The sequence below is a fragment of the Falco punctatus genome (genome assembly GCF_963210335.1).
Source record: "Falco punctatus genome assembly, chromosome: 3".
In the NCBI taxonomy this organism is placed as follows: domain Eukaryota; kingdom Metazoa; phylum Chordata; class Aves; order Falconiformes; family Falconidae; genus Falco; species Falco punctatus.
In genome coordinates, this window is record NC_137582.1 from 90,779,478 (window position 1) to 90,799,040 (window position 19,563).

The window sequence follows — 19,563 nt, forward strand, 5'->3', positions numbered from 1 at the left end:
GCCAATTAAATCTCCCCATTGTGAAGCAAAGAATGATAGCAGCATTTTCTATGTCTGCATGTTCCCTAGACTGATAAAATGCTCAGTATATATTAAGAATATAAGTGCGCTCAGTCCATTCACAACACACAATAAGTGCACAATTCACTTAACTAATGCAATTCATATTTCATTAGGACAGACGCTGTTTGTGACCTTAAACGGACAACAATTTCATGACAGCATTGTGTAGAATTTTAATTAGATAGGAAAATAACAAAGACAAATGAAACAGAGGGAAAACGCACTGCCTGGCAGAATTGTTCCAAAGAACTTAAAAACAAAAGATGCAGTTGTTCTGCTAAGTCCTTCTCCTCCTTCCCCCTTACTAATGATGCACAGGATGAAACATTATTGCCTTTCTTTGCCTCTGATTGACCATTTGTAGAGAATGCTATCTCAGCATTTGTGATATGCACCTGGTATGGTACCAAAAGGCACAGGAAAGAGAAGCCTGAGGGTCTGGTTTACCTTTTGCTTGTGAGCATCTAAGTGAAAAGCAGCTCCCTTAAGAAGAATAATTTTTCCTATCAGTTTTTCAAATTTGTTTCAGAGGCCCAAATATTAGGACCTAAGATCATTTGTGAAGGAAAGCGGTAAACCAGCAACAACAAGTATGATTAATAAAATTGATCGTTAGTATGATTAGTACAAAATAACACACAAAATAATAGTACATAATGGACTGTTACTGAAGTACTCCAACATTAAGCTGTGATTGCTATAATATTTCTTTTTGTGATACTCTTAAGAAAATGCAAAAAGATTATTAAAGTTGGTTATTATGCTCCTGTAGTAATTTCATCCTTAATCCACAGTATTACCATGTATGCCCTGTGTGAGAGAAATGGCTTCTTACGGTCTGTAATTAAGTTTCTTTTTTTCACTATATATTGCCAAAACTGTGTCTTCTATTACAAAAACATAAAAGGACGAGATCCTTCGGTTTTTAAATAGGGCACTTAAAGAGATGACAGAAGGATGAAACTATCAGATCAGAGTTCACGGTCTGCAAAACATGCTCCCTCCCCCCTGCCCCTCTCCTGGACTATGACTTTTGTTTTGAAGATAAAATCAGTCAATAAATTTTGTACAAAGCTGTCCAGATTTCGTATTAAAGGCAAGATGCTGTATAGGAAGCAATTGGACGTGTAGCAAGATGTGCCTGTTTAATCAGGATATTTGTTGATCTGGGTCAGTAACAGGATGGTTATTTGTCCCTGGCCAGAGGGTGGCAATGGCAGCAAATGGCTTATAGTAGACAAGGATTGATTTTGATAAACATGTCCAGATGGGTATGATTTAAATCAGTAAATATATTGCTTTGTCTAAAGAGATATTTAAAAATTAATTTCAAACCAATGTTTACATCTACCAGTCACTAGATGCTACATGTACGCTCTTAAAATAATATTTTGAACCAGGCATATAACCAGTAAAGAAAAAGGAAAATAGCTTTCCCTTCTCCGATCCTAACACCTCTGATGTTTTTCTTCTTTATGATATATTAGATCAAAGCCCTGTTGTTTGTATATTAATATTATTTGGTAGTGCTTTTCTCAAACTTACTGTGAGCTGAAGTTAATTTTACTGGAACAGATGAAGTTACTTTATTGGCAGTGTTGTCAAATAGCTTTTTAATGCAATGAAAGCATCAAAACAGTACAGCTGCTAAACGAGAGAGATCATAAAAAGGGAGTTTCCAGAAGTCACTGATATTAGCTGCTCACCCATACATTCCCTTCCTCTCAAGTTTCAAGATGAGATTATTATAAAAAAAGGATGATTTGAAAAAAAAAAAAAAGAAGAAAGAAAAAAAAGAAACTGTCTGAACAAATCTGCAAATAAACCAAGTTGGGGGAATTCCCAAGTCTGTGTCTGACCTCCATGATCAAAATAAGGCACTTCAACCCAATAGAAGATTCTGCTATTTTTTTAGTACTTAACTCTTCACCCGATCGGGTATCTGACCGAAAGCTGCGCTGTGACTGTGGTCGGCCAAGCCTGTACCAGACTCCTTGCAGCCCGGAGGGGTGACTGCTTGGGGACAAGCAGTGCTGCAGGGACCAGGGTGGTGGCCACCACTGGTCACAGCGGCAGCGGCTCGCCTGGCCCCTGAGCACCACACTGAGCCCCTGTACCATGGAGGAGCCAAGGCCAGGCTATTTATTTGTAATGAGTACCGTTGTGCAGCCAAATTGCTCTGTACGGCTTCCTTTTCATTTTTTTTCCTGTTAAGTTTTTTGGCTTGGCTGATGGAGGACAGGGAGGAAATGCATCCCAGCAAAACTGCCTCTCTTCGGACTTGCGGGGGCCTTGTTCCAGTCTGTTTGCTGGCCTTGGGCTGGCAACGTTGGAGACACTGTGCTGTGATTATTTTAAATATTTCTTTTGTTGCCTTTTCTACACTTAAATTTACAAATTTGATGCCAGAGTTTTTTCTTTCTCTTACAGTACTGAAAAACTGGATTCACCCCACAGCTGTGCTGGGATCTGCTCTGCACTGCCAGTGATGCCACCGATGGCTTTCAGATAGAAGGAAGCTGAGGCTAAAGAGCAGAGAATATTTCTCGCCTCATATTGTTCTTGAAGACTATTTCTGGCACACAGGAAGGACTCACAAAATCACCATCAAACTTATTTTAGCTAATTCCATACGTGACTTGAAGTATTCTAGAGGTATGCAGCAAGTCTCGGGAGAACTGACGGCAAATTTTCGCCCCTGGTTAGACATAGAAATAAAAGTATGACACTCTAGGGGCTGCCTGGAAGTGTTTTCTTATAAACAGTAGGGAAAATAGCCTTCAAACGATACATGCGAATATTAATGGCTGTGGGTCCAAATATTGTATTCTAAAATGAACACTTTGATAATCATAACAATGTGGTTTGAAAAGCATCACTTTAAAAGGTCAGCTATACCACCCCCTGACTGCACATTGAAAGCATAGCGGATATATTGAGTCACACATATTGTTCATTGTCATTTGCATTTGGTGAAATCCCTGCATTCTACCCAATTTAGTAAGCAAGCACCGCCTTGGGCTCCCTTGGCAATACTCACCTCTGAACGCAGTTACTGTTTGTTGGGCTAAAACAACATCTTGTCCCATCCCGCACCAGTAAATAACTCTTCAGTCTTTTGATCAATGTTCGTCTTTTCAAGCCTGTGAATCATTTTGCACTAATGGAAAGAGAGGGAGCAGCACTCAAGAGCAACGCGGGTATTTTCAGCTTCACCTCTGGGATACTTTTGTGCATGTTGTTCTGAATAAAATGACCATCTGTATCAGTTTGTAGGCAGCCACATCACAAGATATAACTTTGTATTTGTGTGGATAAAGACTGGCTTAACTCTACAACCACCGTGTAACAGTGTCAGGCTACTTGCGTGTCATGAAAAGGCCTTACCAAAGTCAAGTACACTTTTTTGCATTTCAGCTTTTTTTAAAAAAAACACCTGTCCTTAGGATTTGAGGTCATGGCCTTTTCCTTATTTTTTGCACATCATCTATCACTGGGAGGGACTGTTTGACGTTCCAATAGTCATGTGAGTGATATTTCCAACCAGAATACGGCGGAAGCTGTCCTCACCCTTCCGGGGGCTACACCTGAAGAGTAAGCAAATTTTGTGGGTGTTTAAGCCTTTTTTTATTTTCTATGAGCAATGTAAAAATGACTCATTCGTGCTTCGGCTGGAATGTATAGTTGGTAAACACCAGTGCGGTGCAATTTTATTTCTAGAGTTGTAAATAAAAACAGTCCATACCGCACTGACTCCTTGGTCCTGTTACTGATGTGAGTTTTTGGTGGGCAGGGCACGGGCTCGGCCCGGCAGCCAGGCAGCTCTGGTGGCTACAGCCACCAGCAGCTGATGGGGCAACCAAGAGATGTCCAGCAACAGGGAGACCAGGAGGAGGTGAAGGAAAGGAATACAGCCACCTTCCCATCATAGCACCCGTAGGAACTTTCATTTTTTGGGGGGGTGGAGGTGGAGTGGGAATCCCCCTCACAAATACACAAAGCAACACGGACCCTACTCCAAAGACCACCAAAAGCAAAGGTAGACTCCAGTCATGGACATTCTGGAATGAGCTCTGTATGGAGGATAGTGAAAACACACACCCCTGCTGCACACACACAATTTTAAAACTAGTCGGTTTGCTGACTAAAGGAGAATTTAGACTGAATCATGTAAAAGCACATATATACTGTGCAGAAACGGCTCAGGAGAGAAGCCACCTCAAAGCGCATTTATAAAACCTACTGCTTTTATAGTGCCCTGGAAATCGTAATGTTGTTTGCAGGGAGTTTTGAAAGGATTCAGTGAATTCTCCGTCCAGGAAGGCATGCAAGTCATGTGCCTTCTCCCTGATACGGACAGAAAGACCAGCACTCAGAGGATTTAATTTAGACCCCTAACCAAGCTGCACACGCAATTCACATGGAAAATTTGGAACAGGAACCTGCTGACTGTCTCCCTCTCTCCATTAGCCACCAGAAGGAGTGCACAGGAGTCCTGCTGGGGCAAAATGCTGAGTGTCATCTGTGGATCCTTCCCATTTTCCTGCTCTTGCTGGACTGGGGCAGCTGGACTGGCATGCCCAGCTCTCTGGTCCACATAGTTGTCTGCCCATGGACCTCTCAGTCCCCGGTGAGGCTGCAGCTCATGCAGCTCTGCTTGGCTCCCCTGCTGCTGGGCCACGCAGTTTCTTTGAGATTTAGCGCATGCTTCCAATGACGCCTGCTCGGAGTTACCCGCTGATGAGTAATAGTGTGTAAAAGTCAATTACATTCATATTCATACTTGCTTGCTACTTAAAATGTTAACGATGGGGAAACTTGCCCTACAGGAATGAGGATGGGGGCAAACTTTTATTAGCCCCACATGGGTTTTTATCTGTTTTAAATGTTACATTGTCCCAGGGAAAGAAGTGCCATTGTTAACAGCATTGGAGGCAGTCAGCTGTACTCAATTTAAAATTAAAAGGGGAAGAAAAAATAAATGAAAAGGAAAAAAAAAAAAAAAAAAGGTCTGCCTGACGACGCGCTGCAGTATGGCAGGCTACGGTAACTTGCCCCAGAAACTTTTTATTGAATCCAGCCCTTCAGTACAAAAGAATTCATTAACCGCTTCATGATGTAAAGTCTGCTAAAGACATTACACTCACTGGCCAGTGCAAGGCTGTTCCCATACTCCCTAAGTGTTGCCTTCACTGATCAGCATTGAGTCCAAGGGTGCATCTACGAATCAATATTATCAAGTCACATGTGCATCTCTGGTTCGGACTCGAGCCCACGCCACATCCCTGACCATGGTAACGCTGCTGAGGTTGGCACTGGCAGAGCTCAGCTCTGGCAAAGTCACAGGCTGGGAGCATTAAGTGCAAAGACACTGTTTAAAATCAGCTGGAGTTGGGGATCCTGTGGACTGAGTCTCCTCCCCCCACTGTACAAGGACCACCAGTGCTGCAACAGACAGGGGGCAAAAGAAACCAGTGTGACTCTGGATACTGCTAGTATCTTCACATCGATTTAAGATTCCCGTTCACTATCATTCACTTTCCAGTTTGCACTTCACTGACACACGCAGTGCTGAAAGAGGTGCAGTCGTGGATGTTTATTATATTTATCAACCAGGTGGCCCTAACTACCCAAATTACCCTTGCTGCCTTCTATTCATCATGTCAACCTAACGAACAGAGAGCCTGGTGGATGTCAAACAACCAGCCAGAAAAAAAAAACAAAAGAGAAGCCAGGCACAGTGTCACCCAGCTTGAACCAGCCCACCGGTACCTTTCACGTGGCTGCATCCATTCAGCTCCCCTGCAATCCCGGTATGAATGAACCAGAGCCATTGCTGAGCAAACAGATAAGAGTCTGGAGGAACTGATCAATATATTTAGATAAGGTGTAACAAGAATACGTAGCAACCTGTCCCTTTGTCCATGCTTGGTAAATAGGAGAGGAGAGGAAAATAAAAATCCTTGTATTGGCTGCTTCAGGCTAAATTCTTCTCTTTGATGCTATGGTTAATCGACACCACCGTAACCATGGAGTTAGCCTAAGTTCAGGATAACACGGTGGCTTTATTAAGAAACTAAAGCACAGAAATACAGTCGGAAAGTCCTAGGTCTCCTCGGCAAATTAATCCTTTGAACTCAGCTCAGCCACCTGCACCTTCAATTACACTGTTTTTACAGAGAAGATGTTGGAAGTTTAAAAATAATTCAAAATGTTACTCATGCTTGAAATGGCCAAATGAAGATTAGAGTAAAACTGAAAAAAAAAAAATCCCAACAGCTTAACTGAACGTGAGGTGACATTAAAGGGTATGTAAATATTTATATGCAATTTTATAGCAGTACGCTATATACTGTACTTTTTTTGCTCACACACCAATTCCAGTGCTCACTAATTGGAATTTCTTCAACTCTGAAAAGGACCTTTATGGGACTGAGAAAAGAAAAACTACGACAGCATCAAGTACGAACTAGCTTTTGAGACAAGAGCCACTTATGTGACCAAGGCTGTATTCAATTGCCTTTGCTGTTTTCTTGCAGAGAAGCAGCTGAACAGTTTTAAATAATGGAAGAAAAGAATCTGTTTATAGAACAAACTGGAAATGAGACTCTACCTGCAGAGGCTGAGTATGCAGCCAAAGTCTTCCTCTGGCTGCTCTTAAGTTTGAGTTTATTACAAAGCTAAAGAAGGCATATTTCATCTTCTTCTTCTCTAAACCAGGTATATATATAAATATATACATAGATACACACAGGACAGAAAAAGCAAGTCTGTCTGTATAAAATCCCATCTATCTTTAGCTGAAAACTTTTCTGCTGTGTCAAATTCAGAGTACAGTGCAAAACCAAAATCTAGAGAAGAGTATTTTGAGACCTGTTTAGTTTTCAGGGGATTTTTTCCTGTCTTGTGTAAGAATCTCTTCCCTTCTTTGACAGGAAGTTTGTAAAACAAAGTGTTTAGCATAGGAAATTCACCAATTACACATTATCAAAAGGCTATTGCTAATCAAATTTCACAGAAAACCTTACCAAACTGCTTATGGGGGAAAAAAACCACCATGAAGCATCCATGTTTGTCCAAATGTATTTGTTGTAAGCACACACTGTGTTTGTTACCCACCACAAAAAGACTCAACTAAGCCACATCCCAACGGCGAAGTGCAAGGCGTGTGGACAGGTGCCTCCCTCTACTTGGTTCCTTTAAAAACAATTTATCCTCAGTTTATTTAGCTACTTTATTTATAGCCTGGCCCAAACTTTCAGCTGCAGTTTTAGCTCCAGTTTTCATCCACTGAGTCCAGCAGATTTCAAGCATTGTTTTGGCCTGAGAGGTGCTGACCGTCCATCCCTTAGGAAGGCTTACACTTGGCAGCTGGCAATGCTGAACCCTTCAACACCAACAGCATTAAGGCAGGCCCACAAAGCGATTCATACCTTTAGCTGTGATTTTAGGCATGCCAGTCCCAAATTTAGACAGCCCCTCTCAGTTGCTGTGAGTATTGATGTCCTAATTTTGTACCAGCAGTACTTTCTTAGGTCTCTAGACGCTGGCTGTCTATCTGGCTTTGCTCTGGCTTTGGTCTGGTATGCGCCTGCACAGATCACTGTCAGGATCAGACCTTACAAAAAGAGGACTTGTATTATCCTCGTGCTACTAGTCCCCTTTTGGGAGAATCAAGGTTTGTTGCCTCTCTTGCTCACTACAAGGACTACCAAGATGACCTACAAGACTACTCCATAAGAGAGTATCCCTTTTTAAGTGGGTCTCTCCCCTATTGAAGCTTTCCCATGTTGTTGTAAGTATTTAAAGTTAGTCCCTGGAAAAGGATGAATCCCACATCTTATGCCTGGGTCAGCATCAGGCTGCAGAGTCAGGCTGCAATGGCGTCTAACAGAGTTATTGCAGGCAAAATGAGACGGCGAGAGGAGATGACATAGATGAGGGCTTGCTGTGTAACTCAGGGCTGTGGGAAGATTCCTCCAGAATGGCCACTGCAGCCCTCAGCAAGTTCTTTCTGAAGACCAACCCAATGCAAGTTGAGCTTATGTTTCCAGACTGCAGGATGCAACATTCACAGTAATTATATCCCTAGCACTTGGACTCATATCAAAAAGAAGCAGCTAATGGCCAAGTGCAATTGTATATACCACTTACATTTTAGCAAAGCCTAAGCCAACACATAGATCCCTACAACCCAGAAAATGCTGAGCTGCAATGTTCCTGATTTGCCTGCTAGAGCCAGGGATGCTGTAACAACCACAACAAACCACTTAAACTGCAATCACACACTTTTTCCCCACCCAAACATTTGCTTTAAAGAATCCTAAATTAACTGCAGACACAACAATGATACAAACTGTATTGTGATTACTTAGGACAGGCACATTATCACCTGTCCAAGCCTAACAGTGTGCACTATGTAACTGTGACCTTGGCTTTTTTCCCCAGGTCAAAAAGAAAGAAAATTCTCTAGCAGAAAGTACTGTAGAATGGCCAACAGCTGCGACAGGGGTGGTAGCAACACTGTCTTGTTAGCAAAGACTACACTCAGCTTTAGAAGCACTATTTCCAGTGAGATGGCAATTTTTGGTGCAATCCCCACACTGACTTTGAGATACCGGCTCCTTAGAAAGGAAAAAGTAGCATCACACTAGCAAGACATCAGAGGCATGCAAAAGTGAGGCTCTTGCAGAGGGAACAAAGTCATCTACTTAGCCCCTCTGCCTCTGAGGCACCTGAAATCCTAAGAATATCCCCCAACACCTGTTTCCCAGAACAAACACTTGAGGGGGAAAAAAAAAAAAAAAAGAACAAGAGCTTAGGTGCATCTTCAGAGGCAGAGGGGCATATCCTACTCAGAGACCCTGAGAGCAGCTTGCCTTGTGTGGATGCAAAGTGCCCCTCTCTCCTGCCCACACCACGCAGTAATTTTCAGCACAGCTGTCCAGGTGGTTATGTTACTACTTGCAGATAAAGAACACCATGCTAAAGCAGATTTTAACTGCATATCCAAAATGCTCTACATCTGTTCAGCTTGGATGGGTTCAGTGGTTCAGTTAATGTAAGCTCAAGCTAGTCTGAACCTGTTAAGTGCTCATTGAAGCCCGATCCACTGCACCTCTTTTATTTTCTGCATAGCTGGATGCTGGTTTTTCCATGACACAAGCATTTCCCTAGCCTTTTGGAAAAGGCATTTAGCTGAAACGCACGGAATAGTAGGAAATTGTTTGCTCTCAGTACGCTGCAACGGAAATAAAGTCAACATGATAGATTAGTACTGAGTGACTGGAAGTTATTTTTCCCAAGATGTCACACTTGCACTTCATAAATGAGTGATCTCAAGCATCAGATAAAGTACCGGCAAAACCACCAAAATTCACATCAATAAATAACAATAATTATTTATATATAATAAAATAAATAATGAATAAACAATATACATCACATATAGCAAAACAAATTCCATAAAGAAATGTGTTATACGCTCAGGCTGCGCTATACAAAGCCCAATAAACATTTGCCTGTCATAGTGCAAAGCAATGGTTACAGCACGCAGAGGAAATTATGTCTACACAGCAAGAGTGTGTGTCTGGACTTAAAACTAGGTGAATGGATTACATCTTCATCTGGTGTAAGTCAAAAAAACTACAGAGATTTCAGTCAGGTTTTAGATGATTACTCCTAATGAGCTCTTGTTCCATGATGTCTGCAGAGACGCTTGGTTTACAAGGCCATGGCTTTGAAAATTCATAATCTTCCTTTTAGGTTTCTCCATCAGGAATTCCTTACACAGATTTGTTGTTTGATCCTCCACAGGAGGAAAAAATCTGAATAACTCCCATCTCATTTGGCTACTGCTGACAAATTGACATAGGCACCAAAATTAAAACTCTGCTCAATTCAATTTGGGAATGAAAGAACCAGCTCCAGGGCGGGTGTGTGTGTGTGTAAAAAATAAAGCCCACACAGCAGATTGCCTCCAGCAGCTCTCACAGGTCCTACGAGCTCCTATGACACAGACAAACTGCGCCTCCTGAAGCAGGGATGACAGGGAGTTTCCCTTGAGGGCTGTAGCTGTAGTTTATGAATGTGCAACTTCATTAGCAGCCGGTGACCCCATTAGACGGGGCTCTTCATTTCTTGGCTTGGACAAAGCTCTCCAGGGACTGTCACAGCTGTATGCCATGCATGGAGATCTCTCGTTGCTGGGGTGAGGGAGGTGGCTTTCAAAGTCACCTTGAGGAAAGGCTCAGTAATTCTAAGATCATCCTTTGGACTTCCAGAAAATAAAGCAGGGTTTTGGGGGGGGTTGCTGAATCAAAGTGCTGTAACTTGCAAAGACACCTATTCTGGAGTACGGAAACCCACTCATCCTCCCAGGTGAGGAGCTAACACTGAAAATCACATGTAGCCTAACAAGGCTCCTCTTTCTATAATTAGGGGAGAAGTACAAGACTCTCTAACATGACCTCATATGCATTTTTTTTAAAGACAAAAACTGAAAAACAGAAGAAGCTCATAAGCAGCTGATGACCTGCACCATGTAGATCAGTCACAGAGGAGCAACTGTGCTCTTCACAAAAGACTTTTGATGTAGGCAGCAGGCAAACAGTGATTTAAGATGGGCTGGGCTTGTGGGGTGGTGATGGCAGGGGACATTTGTGGTAGGCCTGAACTCTTTTGCCAATTAGCTCAAACCACGACAGACCTCAGAGTCCTGCTCTCTGGGGCTGAGGGTGTTTGAGAAGACCGTGACAGTGTCTGACTAGCTGGGGGATTGTGCCAAGACCTGAAGCTGCCTTCTCATCCCTTTACAATACAGAGAAGGAATAATGACCCTGCAACTAGTGGTCCTGGTGGGATGGATACAGTGAACTAAGCGTAGCCAGCACGAAGACTTCCTAAGAAGATGGTAGAGATTCAAACATCTACTGAGAAGAAAGGAACTGTGAGAGGAGTGGGAAAGGAAAGGTCATGCTGAATGTCATTTTTCACTATTCACATCTGTTGGGTCACAGATGCTTTCCAACAGCTCATAATGTTTTAAGTTAGGTTTGTTCAATTAAGCATTTCTTAAAGCTTTGACCTGTGTTTAAGTTTTGGCTGGAGACACAACAGCAGCATTCAGCAAAAGCCTACAGAGATAAGAAGATGTAGTAAACATTGTACTAATAGTTTCAACAGTGTTCTCTGGCTGCTTCTGTAAGGTTCTCACATGTATTTTAGTGAGAAAGGGGATATATATGTTGTAATTTGTACATGCCGTATCAACCGCTGTTCCTAATACTTTCGTCTGGCATGTTTTTCTGTTCCTTTCCTTAAAATCTCCTTTTATGGCTGCCATGCAGTAGATCTGTTATTTTTAAACTACCGCATTTTTTGTCTCTTAATACTCATCTGATTGTTCAAAGCCTGACCATGGATTCTCAAAATATACATCTGCATTTTTCCACAGCTTCAGGCCGAGTTCATTCTAGATTTTTATCAGCAGAAGGATTTCAGCCTGGAAGGTTCCGTGGCTTCAGCCCCAGTGGCTACAGGTGGGAAGTGTTGATTCATTAGCGAGCAAGTTTGAAGGCTGCAAAACAACCTCCTGCCATGGCGTCGAGGCTGAGAAACAAGCTATCTGATGTACCGGAGTTTCCAATGAAAGGTGTTTTTCAAGAAGTCTCAGCAGTTTTGAACTGCTGGTATGAGTGAAGGGTAGTTTTTTAAACTGTCCCAAACTCTCCCCTCTTCCCACTTTTGCACCGCTGTTCTACTCTGGAAACTTCTTTTTGTTGTTGATTTCTTAATGCTGACGCTTTAATTTAAGAAGGCTGCTCTTCAAGGCAGCGTGGTGGCTGATGTGAAGTGGTTCAGCTCCACTGACTTTTCACTGGAGTTGTGCCAGCTTGCACCACCTGAGACAGAGCCCTCCCTCCATTTTCAGAATCAGATCTGCTGTATTTAGAAGCAAAAATCGATTTCAACAGTTTCTTAATCTCGTTAGCTCTATAAAATCACACAGCAGGGCAGGGAATGGCAGCTGGCAGGCATCTGTTACAGAACAAATTTTAACAGTGAATGGAACATCTCCTCAACCATCTGTTTGTAATGTGTAGAAAGAGGAATTACCATCACTGGTGACTTCAGCCTTAGAGATATTTGCTGGAGATCTCATGTGGTCATTCAAAAAATACCTTAGACGGTCATGCACCCAGCATACTTGAGATGAGTACTGACCTCATTCAGATAGACACACAAAAAAAGTTTACAGATTGAAGAATTAGCAGGTGGCTGTGCATAACGGTGACCATATTAGGATCGAGTAGAATAAAGCATCAACCAAGGAAATGTATGACAGAAATGTAAATGCATCAGTATCCCCAAACTTGATGTATTAGCATAACTGACTGGCAACAGAAGTGAACAATAGAAAGAATTGACAAAACCATGGTTTTATAAAAAGACATCCATAATTCCACAGGCAAGTTCAAAATAAAAAAACCCTAAAACTATTAGACTAGACAGAAGGACATTTCTACTAAAGAAAGAGATACAGGAGCAGTGACATACAAGTATAAAAGATGGGGGGGGGGAGGGGAAGGGACCAAAAAGATACAAATTCATTGAGTAAAATATTAAAGTAAAAGATTTAGTACAAGATTAAAAGCCTAGTGTGAAAAGCCTAATTATGCCCGTTTCTGTGGTCCCAGCCAAGTGAAAGGAATATGAAGCTTATCCAGGTGGGAAGCACCACATTTGGGGGCCACACATGAGACTGGTGCAGGTAACGTGACATGGAGCAGCGTTGCGTTTGTCTCTGACCTGACCTGCTCTTGTGTTTCTGGACCCATAGCTAGCTTGAAGCCTGTGCATCGCGGCCCCACACAGCAGTGGCATGGCACGGTTTGGAAAACTCTCACAGCCTGAAGACAAGACTACCACTGTGATCCCTCTACCTGCTGCAATGATCTGGCCCACCTGGTGACTATATTTCTGGCCCACTTGGTGACACTTCATCTTCCCTTCTCTTCATGGCCCAAACCACTGCAATATACAATTTTTCAGGCTTAGCAAATGAGTATGTGGGTGCAACTTATCCATGGCACATGGGCAAGTAGGCTAGATGAGTTAATAGTCCCTATTATTAACTATGGCCCTAACCTCTACAAACCTAAGGAGAATCACACTTTTTCCCACAGATCAGAAACACATTTAACTACCCTCCAGCAAGCTCTCTCCTAACCAATTTGCAGATGGCAAAGCAAGACCTGCTCTTCATCTCAAGGCAGAAGGCATGCAAAACTGCACCAGGGTTGATCCAGTGGCAGAAGAACTGCACCAGCCCTAACAAAGGCAAACTGGATGGCATTTGGATACATCTGCAGGTATCATATCATAAACAGATAACTTTTACTTGGCTGTTTTGCAAAACAAAGTCCAGCATTTACAAAGCTGTTTGTGAAGAAGGTACATGAGCACTCCAAGGAGCTTTGCTGACTCACAGAACCTTTGCAGTGAAAGGAGACCACAAGCTCTTAAGAAGTGTATGCATAGCAGATCTCTCGGGAGAGCAGATAAGGATGTTTATAATCATCAGAGCTTTTGTCATTAGAGCTGAGCTCCTTTTCACTCACAGGGGAAAAAGTCAAGGGCAAGAGAGTTTGGCCATCAACCGTCAGGAGTGACATTTCTGTGAGGAAGGACAGCATCATGGGTACTATAGGAGGAAGGGTACCACTGCTGGGCTGTTGAAATTTTAGGGTGAGGGGAAGGAAAGACTCATATATTTCAGCAGCTAAAGGCTGAAATGTTTTCCAATGAACCTGAAGATTCATCAGCTGTAGACATGGCATGGGTTGCACTGGGCCTGCAGCTAGAAAAATGAAATCCTGTGGCGTGGAGATCTTGAGAAAGATTTCTTAGAACTAAGGATGTCTTCACATATCCAAGCAGAGGGTGCCAAAGCCACACGCTTTCTAACCAGCTTTGGCTCTACACATGCCTACCCACCTTGCCCTGGGAGAGGCTTACCCATGACATCCCCAAGCCTTGCGAGCACCTCACCTTTAGGGCTGAGTCCAGCCAATTCCATATGTGGCACTGGGGCTTCCCAGCTTGGAGCAGAGGGAGATTTAAATATTTTAGAGAGGACTTGGAAATCAGCTGGCTAAGCAAGAGCTAGCTCAGAGAAAATGTGGGAGACAAACCATGCCTTCACCCCAAGGCTGAAGTGTGGGGTTAACTCAGGATTGCAGAGCAATGCCTCCGTCCTCAGGGAGTTCAGACACTTACATTTGGAAGTACTTACTTTTCTTCAAAGAAAAAAATAACCCAGAGGCCTGTACATTCCTCTTCCTTCCAAAATTATGCCTCTGATCTAACCCAGGGGGTCTGGGCTCACCCTGCTCTGCAGGGATATGGGAAGACCTGAGATCATTCCTCTCCCAGCCCGAAGGGACTGCAGCCTGCTATTTCACTTAGTTTCAAATGCAACATTGTGGGTTATCCTGAGGTGAAAATGCAGCAAGCCCCTCCTGCTGTAGGGTTTCCACAGCTCACAGATAATTTATTAAGACAGATGGAGGAACAAGCCCTGTGACAGAGCATCAGATGCCCTCCACCTAGGAACAACTGTGAGATTCAGCATGTATGGCATCGAAGGGCTGTGCACCCAAAAGTGCCGCTGTTCTCACCACCAACCACCAAAGCAGGAACATTCTAAAGATACCACCTCTGCTTACAAACCCTGTCTCCCTCTAGCATTGGAGTTCATTGGGGTAGGCAGTAAACTGCAGATCCCCATGCTCCCCTTAGGCTGCAGAAATGCTGTATTATCACTGGAGCAGTTCCTTTAGACGTGTGCACGCTGTGCTTTCCTTCCTTTCTTCGAAAGCCGGCAGGAGCATTTGAAGAAAAATAATTCCTTTATCCTTCGCTTTTGCAAGTAGGATTTACCTTGTGTATCTAAAATTTCCTGTAGAGCAAATGTAAGTCCCAATTCCTAAAGCTGTGAAGCAAGAGAAGAATGTAAAGGAACAAAAGGGTATGAAAACCTCTTGTAAAAATTAATAATTTCCCTGTGTCTTTGAGGAAGAACATTTTATGTGTTCATTTCTTTACGCAATCACAAGTATGTTACAAGCCAGCAGCTACAAGCAACAGGGTTTACATAATTTTTTTTAACAATTGTTCTAGATCTGTTAGCTCTCATGCTCCCTACCTCCTATCACTGCACTTGGCTTAACACTGGACCTATTGCTCTTTGACCTAGGACTGATTAGTTTTTCTAGACTCTTGCCCTAGATGTTCGTAATACAACAACCCAGGTTATCCAATATCTAATTAAACACAGGTGGAGCCTGAATTTCTTAAAGAGAGCAGAAACCATTTTGAGCAGTCCAAAAGGGAAAAAAGAGTACATTGGCATGGAAGTGAAGGGAAGGCAAGTGAAGATAAGATGGTGGGGAAAGCAGATCACCTTTCCATTAAAGTCAGTAACAGTGGTTTTAGCCTATTCCAAGAGTGATACCCAGGGGATTAACCAGCTTCTACTAGCAAATATGTTCCTAAATTTAAATTGATCTGTATGTGAAATTTTGTGGGTTTTTCACTAGCATCTATTGCACTGATAATTTCTTTATGGGTGAACGGCTTTATCTGCAACCTGGAAGCATCCCTACAGCCTTCACATAGAAGATACAGCTAGTTAATCCTTACTGTTTTTTCTCAGCCTTGAATGTATTTTGTATCAGGTTACTGCTCCCTTTAAAAAGCATTATGTTTCCCACCTTCAGCTGCAATTTCACCACCATCAAAGTAAATATTTAGGCTTAGAGTACAAAAATACAAAACCAACAAGTTCTTTGAGTTCCACTTAAATATGCAGCTACTTCTAAATAAGCAGAGCTGGCTTAACAAGTCTGCCCCAAGTGAACACGTTCATACTCCCCTTCCAAATGTGCCACAAACTCTGTCACTGCGACCTGGTCTCAGAAAGCTGTGCTCCGATGTTCTCAAACTTTTCTCCAGATTAATAGCTCAGGCTGCAGTTCTGCCCCCAGCTCTTGCATTTTTTAGGTCTGTAACAGCCTTAAATACAACTGATTACAGACCTGGTGCTTTCCTGCCACCAGAGCATGGAGATGGACACCAAATGGGCAATATCAGCACCGTGTTGTGAGCCATCCTCCCTGCTTCCTCATCAGAAAGGTACCAGGGTGTTGGATTTACACAGCGATTACTGTCACAGGTAAGCAAGGCAGGTGAATGCCCATGTCAGTGGGCAGCGGGTGCATAACACCCACCAAGTCCCTTGACAACGTTATCCCAATTACAGGCACACACTTGCCTGTGCTACAAAACCGACCCCCCTTTGTGCCGTATTTACTTGGATTGCCTCCTCAGCACTCTCCTTCTGAGCATAAGGAAACAGCAACAGGGGGGACGGCCTTGAAGCCAGCTCGGTGAGGCACTGCTGATGGTATTTCTTTACCTGGCTGATGCAAAGGTGATGCATGAGATGAGCTGGGAGTGGAGCTCGCCGCCTCACTGCCCAGTGTCTCCAGCCAGTGCCCTCGAGAGATGGACAGGCCAGAGCGACATCACCCTTCTTATGTTAGCAGGACACCGATGTCTGAGCCTCTGTATGACCACTGTAATTGCTCTTGTGTTGGGAACATGGAAAACACTGGCAATGAGAGACTGTAATTCCATAAGGAGGGAGTTGTTCAACACCTGTGGGCATGAGTACGAGCATCCAGTACGGACACAAAGCTTGCCGACAATGCCTTGCCAGCGATCTCAAGCCACGAAGCTCCCATGAAAAAGATCTCACTGCAACCCTTTGGGATCCTCCCCACACTGGGGGTGGCCCATGGCACAGGGGGTGTCTGCTCGGCTCCAGGGGCACCAGCAGCACTGCGGCGGCTCAGAGCGCAGAGGCGAGGGTGCACCCCTTCTGCAGCCAGGGGCGAGGTCACCGTGGCTGCAGAGGTTTTTCCTTCCACGCTCTTCTCCATCCGCAGGAAGCCTCCTCTCCGATGTGACGGGGTGATGCAGCGCCGCACCAGCCTGCGCCTCCCCCGCTTCCGAGAACCCCGGCTCTCACCACTACCGGCCTTCCGCAAGGCCGGGCGCCGCAGCTGGCACAGCACAGCACTGCACGACACCCGCCTGCTCTTTTCACTGGAATCCCCAACTTTTGGCTATTTACATCCTTTCTTAGAGAGAGACAGGAAGCTGAATCAGAGCCATAGACGGTTACCGCCAGCCCAGCCCTCACCTGGCTCCCAGCAGCACCCAGTGCCCTGATGGCAATCACTCCCGTTGACCTTGCTCACGCTCTGCCCACTGCTGAGGCGGGGGCAGGAGGGGACAACAAGCGCCCCAGTCTGTGCCATCCCTCTTGGGTAGGGACCAGGAACCACAGTGGCCCTGGGGGCAGGGAGGCAGGCAGGGACACCCCCGGCCTTGCTAGCCACAAAACCCCTGCCAGCATTTCCCACTGGAGGCAAAATTGGAGCTGTCTTCACAGAGACACCTGCAGAAAGCAGAGGGACAGGTCCTGGGGCAAGCCTGCAGTGTCCCCACTACTGTGGCCAAAGCCCTAACCCCAGCTGTGCAGGGGTGTACGCTGGAGGGAAGGAGGGGGGAAGGGACGGAGGATGCAAGCGAAGCTCTTCATGGTAAGAGGGCCGGTTCCACAGAAAACTAAAAAGCAAGCTGTTCCTCTGAACGAGCACGGGGCGTATGAAAACACCCCACCAGAGGAAGTATATCCTTTGCTTTTCTCTCGCTGACACACAGGGTTAACCACTTGCAAGCTCTGCTGCGTGTCTTCTGTGGAAAGGTTTTATTCCCTCCAAAACCTTGAAGAATAGGTGAAGACCAAGGCAGCAGCTTAAACCGATGCTTCTCCACTGAGGAAGCAAGCCCTCCGAGCAAGGATGGAGCGCTTCCTTTGGGTGAGTGAATCGGAGTTACAATCTCTTCTGCCATCAGATGTAGGAGGCTGCCTCTGAACCTAAGTGATGCATCCGTGCATTCACCACTGCCCTGTTTTAAAGGACACCTCTTGCTTCAGGGAATCATTTTGGCTGCCAGAAAACAACCGCAAGGAGAAAATGAACATGGTATTTAGTCTGCCTTCGTCAGATCCTCCTGTCTTTGGCCTTATTAGCTGAGGGACAGTGCTGTGAGGAAGCCCAGCCTCTGCCACGCTGAGCATGGCTGTGGTCAGCTGCTGGGACCCCCCAGAGCTGGTGGGACTCCTTGGTGTTGCTGGGATTCTGGGTCCCAAGGCAGGGTTCCCACTGGCTCATGGAGATGTCTCTCTGCTGCAGCAAACTTACTTGTGAAATGTGAGGGGGGGGAGGGAAGGACACTAAATCGGGACTGGGCATCTTCCCAGCAGCTTTAGGGCCAGGCCGTGGCAGCGCCATGCCTAACACTGCGGTACACGAGGTGAATCGGGTGACTTGCCGCGGGTACACAGGGTATTGCGGGGAAAGTCAGGTGCCTGCGAATGGCACTTGCAGAGCCTCAAATATTTCCTATAGAGATCTGTCCAATGCCTAACAGGCAGCAGGATTCAGCCGAGCAGGGAAGCGATGCTGGGAAGGTCCCCTGCCACCCCAGGAAAAGCTCTGTCCTGCAGGCTGCCGGCTGCCGCTCACTCTGCCGGACACAGCTCCCAGACTTTGTGCTGGCTCACACTGCAGGGCCCAGCTCTTGCATGGAAAACCAGAAGTGCTCAGGACTTCAGAGGTCCAGGTCCTTTCTGCCAACACAAAAAATTTACCGGTGTGCTGGGAGAGCCAGAACAACACACCCTTTGTGTCTCAGTTGAATCTGCAAATGAAAGTTTATGTCTTCTCTTTTCCTCTTCTTTTCATTAAGGGAAAAAAGTATCCATAAGTTATAGCAACAGGACACCCAAAAAAAACCCTCTCCAATCAAAAGAATCCTAAATTTGCAAAGGCAAGTACTCAAAAGGTCGGAGATGGCAGAACTGAGACCGCCTGCTCAACACCAGAAGCAGTGGGCGATTGAATTAAAGGACATCTGTCCTGCCCCTCTCGCGGAGGGAGGACTGCATTCTCTGGCCACGTCACACTGCCATAAAGTACCTGGAGAGAACAAATGGAAATATTTTCTTCAGCGGCAGGGGAGTGACAGGGAGAGGCGAAGCCAAGCAGCTCTGAGCCAGGGAGCTCTAGCCTGGCCGCAGTCCCTCCCGCACCCAAGCTCTGTCCCAGCGCAGGTCCCAGCGAATAAAAAACAAAGCTCCAAGTCTGACTCAGTATCACCTTGTTTCAGCTTTACATCAGTTCAACTCCCATTATTTGAAAACAAGCAAGTCCTTAGCTATAAAAGTAATTTTTTTTATTTATTTATTTATTTTTTTTTACTTTTTAAAGAAGGGAAAGAGGAAAGAGAAGAGAATAAAGGACTCTCTATGCATAATCCATTATATGGAGGCGTTTCACGGGAGTTGCATTGCATAAAACCCAG

The 19,563-nt window shown here is 44.6% G+C and overlaps 1 protein-coding gene and 1 long non-coding RNA gene across 2 annotated transcripts in view; one reads left to right on the forward strand and one right to left on the reverse strand.

Annotated features, from left to right (window-relative positions):
* The window catches only part of BCL2 (BCL2 apoptosis regulator), a 103,938-nt gene that overhangs the window by 24,207 nt on the left and 60,168 nt on the right, over positions 1-19,563 (reverse strand). The gene's annotated exons all lie outside the window — the stretch shown is intronic.
* Positions 1-19,563, forward strand: part of LOC308059888 — an 82,303-nt gene that overhangs the window by 16,607 nt on the left and 46,133 nt on the right. The window contains exon 1 of the long non-coding RNA XR_013926474.1: positions 1-18,014. This exon is cut by the window's left edge and continues 16,607 nt beyond it. This is a non-coding gene — a long non-coding RNA (uncharacterized lncRNA). The remainder of the gene's footprint in view (positions 18,015-19,563) is intronic.